We start from the raw sequence: 5,408 nt of genomic DNA, 5'->3' as shown, positions 1-5,408 counted from the left end.
CCGTAGAGCTCCGAGATAGGATTGTGGCGAGGCACAGATCTGGGGAATGGTACCAAAAAATGTCTGCAGCATTGAAGGTCCCCAAAAACACAGTGGCCTCCATCATTCTTAAATGGAAGAAATTTGGAACCACCAAGACTCTTCCTAGAACTGGCCGCCCGGCCAAACTGAGCAATCGGGGAAGAATGGCCTTGGTCAGGGAAGTGTGACCATCGGGTTGGTGGTCACTCTGACAGAGCTCTAGAGTTCCTCTGTGGAGATGGGAGAACCTTCCAGAAGGACAACCATCTCTGCAGCACTCCACCAAAAAGGCCTTTATGGTAGAGTGGCCAGACGGAAGCCACTCTTCAGTAAAAAGCACATGACAGCCCGCTTGGAGTTTGCCAAAAAGCACCTAAAGGACTCTCAGACCATGTGAAACAAGATTCTCTGGTCTGATGAAACCAAGCTTGAACTCTTTGGCCTGAATGCCAAGAGTCACGTCTGGAGGAAACCTGGCACCATCCCTACAGTGAAGCATGGTGATGGCAGCATCATCCTGTGGGGATGTTTTTCAGCGGCAGGGACTGGGAAACTAGTCAGGATCGAGGCAAAGATGAACGGAGCAAAGTACAGAGAGATCCTTGATGAAAACCTGCTCCAGAGCGCTCAGGATGTCCGACTGGGGCCAAGGTTCACCTTCCAACAGGACAACGACCCTAAGCACACAGCCAAGACAACGCAGGAGTGGCTTCGGGACAAGTCTCTGAATGTCCTTGAGGGGCCTAGCCAGAGCCCGGACTTGAACTTGATCGGAGAGACCTGAAAATAGCTGTGCATCAACGCTCCCCATTCAACCTGACAGAGCTTGAGAGGATTTGCAGAGAAGAATGGAAGAAACTCCCCAAATACAGCTGTGCCAAGCTTGTAGCTTCATACCCAAGAAGACTTGAGGCTGTAATCACTGCCAAAGGTGCTTCAACACAGTACTGAGTAAAGGGTCTGAATACTTACGTAAATGTTCTATTTCCGTTTTTTATATTTTATACATATGCAAAAATGTCTAAACCTGTTTTTGCTTTGTCATTATGGGGTATTGTGTGTAGATTTGATGAGGGGAAAAAACAATTTCATTCATTTAAAAATAAGGCTGTAACGTAACAAAATGTGGAAGAAGTCAAGGGGTCTGAATACTTTCCAAATGCGCTATATATAAGCAAGCCAAAGCCAAAGTTTTCAATTAAGTGGCAGCCCATCACATTACCCATTTTCCATTTGATGGAAAATGTACCTGGCGCCGACGAGGATGACGGACTAGCTCTTAGGAAACTTTGCGTCGGAGCTAGAAGCACAAGCATTTCGCTACACCCGCAATAACATCTGCTAAACAAGTGTATGTGACAAATACAATTTGATTTGAGTGGGAGATGTGCTGTGCTACAGACACGCCCCCTTTATAAGAGTCACAAGTGCGCATCTGGCACTGAAGGATGCAGTGTAATGGTGTGTTCATTACCAAGATGGAAGTGGGAATTTACCACATACTACTGGGAAAAATCCCCTCGAACGGCCCTCCAACTGGTAATTACTAGTGGGAAACTCGTCTATCATCCTGAGCTCCCACTTCTCCTACATACTGACCTCTGATGTCACCTACTAAGGAAATGGCCACTATAACAGCATTTTCTGCAGTTAAATGCAACAACAAAACATTATTTATAAAACGCAATCTATTAATGTGATTTTTAACTGTATAATAACTGTACTTTTAGTTTAGGGTTGACACAGCTTGTTGGCCATTAGCCAATCTGCGTTTCTCAATGAGTTCAAATCACATGAATGCATCCAACTGGTATTTACGACTTCACAGCTGGTAAATTCCCACCTCCCACATGGTTACAAATGCAGCATCAGAGTGGAAACTTGAGGCCCAACATAACAATCCTGTCACAACAGAATGCCAGGAACATTGTGAATGCTGAACATTGTGAATGGCATTTAAACTTCCCGCTGTCCCGAAACCGAACCGAACCATGACCCCAAAACCTCAATACGTGCCGAACCGTGGATTTGGTGAACCGTTACACCCCTAGCTTGAGGCCGTCCATACAGGCTGATTTGATATCTTTTTTTCTGACTGTTTTAACCCATCCCTCCGTGTCTCAGTGCTGTGCATTCAGCAGCAGGCTGATGGGGCGTGGTCACTATGTGTTTGACCGGCGGTGGGACAGGATGAGGCTGGCGTTACACTGTATGGTGGAGAAACATGTCAACACTCAGATGTGGAGGTGAGGAAAGTGTGTGCATGTATTAATTGTACCAGTATAAATGATTTGCCAGCCCATGTTGGGGAAAATTCAGGTGTCGGGATCTGGGGCTCTCGGCCCAACTCTAATGTATTTACATCCAGCTTTAGACTTTTAAGATGCTCTATGGAGAAAGTGAGTTCAGCTGTCTAGGGAAGACACACAGAAACTCATAGACACTATTAATAGGTGGGGAATGGCGGATGTTAGTATGACCTGGATCTGCTGTGGCTCTGGCATAGGACATCAGCAGCTAGCTCATATTCTAGACAGAAATGTCTCTGAACCCCTGTAAATCTATGGGTCAGTATTTCATTATGGCTCTGGTTTTCTTAACGCTCTGCCTCTGCCTGTCTCTGTCCTTTGCTGTGTTACAGAAAGGTGCCCCTGGCTGCTGAGAGCCCTCTCTCCCTCGGGAGCCCTCCTATCAGCGCTCCCTCCCCCAGCTCTCTCACCCCTCTTCCCCGCCTCTCCTCCCCCTCCTTCCCTCCCTCCACCAATGGAGCCTTCTCCCTTGGGTCCTACTCCACAATCTTCCCCCAGGATGCATCAGCAGCAGGGTTGTTTGGCATCAGGGACCCCTCCCAGCCCCTGGCCCCTGTCTCCGCCCTAGGGAAACCCCGTAACGGCACTACCACCAAACCCATCAGGCCCCCAGGGGCCACTGGTGGCACAGCCAAGAAGAGGAGGACCACCCTTCCACCTAGTTCTGACACTCTTAGGGGGAACAGCAGCAGCTACCACACTCTGACTCCCACCCCCATGCTCAGCTCTGGTAGGAGAAAGACCTTAGGACACAGTGCCAGTGAGGTGGGGGTCAGGGCTGAGGACTCGTACTCCAACCCTGACCCAACCACCACCACACCCTACCCCCTCACTAAGGACCACCCCAGCCCCTTGCCCCCTCCTCCCAGCCCCCTGCCTCCCCCCAGCCCCCTGGCCTATGGAGGAGGGGTGGAGGGGAGAAGGAGGAGGAGCCCCAGTGCATACGGAGGAGGAGGGAAGCCCAGTAAGATGGCCAAAGCAGCAGCAGGGCTGGACGGTCTCTTCAGGAGGAACAGCACTGGACTTCTGGCCTCAGGCCCAGAGTCACCTCTACAGGTAAACACACCTAACTCACCTGGTTACTCACATGGTAACCCAACTGGTAATTCACCTCACTTGACAGCTGAAGTTGCTTGGCTCAAATAAAAATAGCCTGCCTCATATTTATTTTTATTGTCATGGATTATACAGATTGATGTCATCTTAGGATATGTGTTGAGCTTGACAGTCAACTTGAATCTTTCTTTCTCTCCCTTTCTTGCTCTCCCTCTGTTCTTCCTCTCCCCCTGTGTCTCTCTTTCCTCTTGCAGTCCAAGTTGCATCATTGACAACAACAGGAGACATGGACAGAATGTTGGGCAGCTGCATGGACTAGTATCTGTGACCTTTGACCCAATGTCATACCACAGGGCCCTGCCCTCTTAACAGTGATGTCACTCAGCTCTGCACCTGTATCCAGGAGGGGTTCTGGGACTTGGAGTTATTGGTGGGTCAGAATGATTTGGCTCCTCCTCTCACACTGCCCATTCCATATTAGGATGTGTGGTTCCTCCCACAACCCCGCCCACACATTGGTTAGCCAATGGGATGCAGATGTAGTCTCCATGGTTACAGGATGAAACACTCAAATCAAGACACTCATCATCACAAACTGCCCTCTCATGCATTTAGACATTTATCAACCAATCAGTTGGTTTTGTTGTTGTAGCTTCCCGTTCCTGTGTGGTCAGGTGGCCAGGAAGGAATTCCCATGTCCAAAAACTTCCTCAGACAGACCTGTCTTGACAGCCCCAGCAGACATCCCCTCCTCACCACACACACCCTTCTCTCCAGCATGCCTGTGTTCAAAGTGCACTTACTCTCCTCCTCCTGGACTCCAGAGGCTTCACAACAACCTGTCTGTCACACAAGGGAAGACTTTATACTGACACTTTTTCATGAAATGTCTTTCAAAATAGGAAGAATTCAGGTTATCGAGGATTGTTTTTATTCTTCGTCTCAAATGTTGCAACACAGAGTGTGTCAGGACCTACACCCTAAATGGAAAAACGATGGTGTTGGATTTTTTTATGTATAATAATTTATAATTTCTTAATAATTTTCTTACTGACCAGAGTAGAGCTACAAATGTTGAGCAAAATTATATTTGTATGTCAATTTAAAAAGTATTATTATTATCATAGAGTTATTGTTGAAAATGTGTACATATATTTTATTATTTTTGTATTCATTATTAATCTCCCCTTACTAAAGCTAAAGTGTTTTACCCACTAGGTGACATGTGCACGTACAGTGCACTCTTAATACGATGGTTAGTATTTTTAAGGGTCCTTTTTGCCTGTGGTTCTCCCTTTTCACACTTCTTCCAATGTTTCTACCTTTCAACATGACTTATTTCTCTTCCATTGGTCTTTGACAGATCTGTATATCTGCTTGATTGATATGTACATTACAGAAATGTACATATGGTACTAGCCAACTTCTTTAATACCGCTGGTTCCACTGCAGTGTGTTCTTCTGTTCTGTCAGTGATGTAACCGCATGGGCTGCATCTCAATAGTCTAAAGTGGCTTCTTCTCCTCGTCTCCACCTTCATTTTCAGATCAGTCCTTTTGATAGGAAGTTACTTTAGATTATTTAGATGCATATTTCAGAACAGTGGTAGTGCCCCTACTGTTGCATAGATGGGGGAGTCTATTCAGTGGTTGCCTGAATGTAGAATAATGCTTTTTAAGATCCCCTCTCTTGTACTTTTTCTCATATGCCCAGATCGTTAATCTACTTCTATTTATATAGATATTTGCTTCCCACAAAGTATGAACTCTGTGGTGTGAAGACATGCACAATCAAGACAACTTCGTTTTTTTTATTTGTAATGAATTTGGAAAATGTTCTATCATTTTCTTTCACTTTGAAAATGTCGAAGGTTTTGTAGATCGGTAGGAAAAAATTGAATGTTTTAGATTGAATTGTAAGGCTGCAAAATGCGAAGACTGTGCAAGGGGTGTGTAGACTTTCACTAGGCAGTGTATATATTTGTAAAGGTGTTTTGTCAACAACAGTAAATATGAAGATTAG

The 5,408-nt window shown here is 46.0% G+C and overlaps 1 long non-coding RNA gene across 1 annotated transcript; it reads left to right on the top strand.

Moving 5' to 3' along the window:
* Positions 1–3,217: 3,217 nt before the first annotated feature.
* Positions 3,218–5,408, top strand: LOC121543660. The gene is made up of 2 exons (XR_005996040.1): positions 3,218–3,386; positions 3,641–5,408. It is a non-coding gene; the product is annotated as an uncharacterized LOC121543660 (long non-coding RNA).

The sequence above is a fragment of the Coregonus clupeaformis genome, unplaced genomic scaffold (genome assembly GCF_020615455.1).
Source record: "Coregonus clupeaformis isolate EN_2021a unplaced genomic scaffold, ASM2061545v1 scaf0025, whole genome shotgun sequence".
NCBI classification, from domain to species: Eukaryota; Metazoa; Chordata; class Actinopteri; order Salmoniformes; family Salmonidae; genus Coregonus; species Coregonus clupeaformis.
The sequence above is the reverse complement of the archived record's forward strand: the minus strand, read 5'-3'. Positions and strand labels throughout refer to the sequence as shown.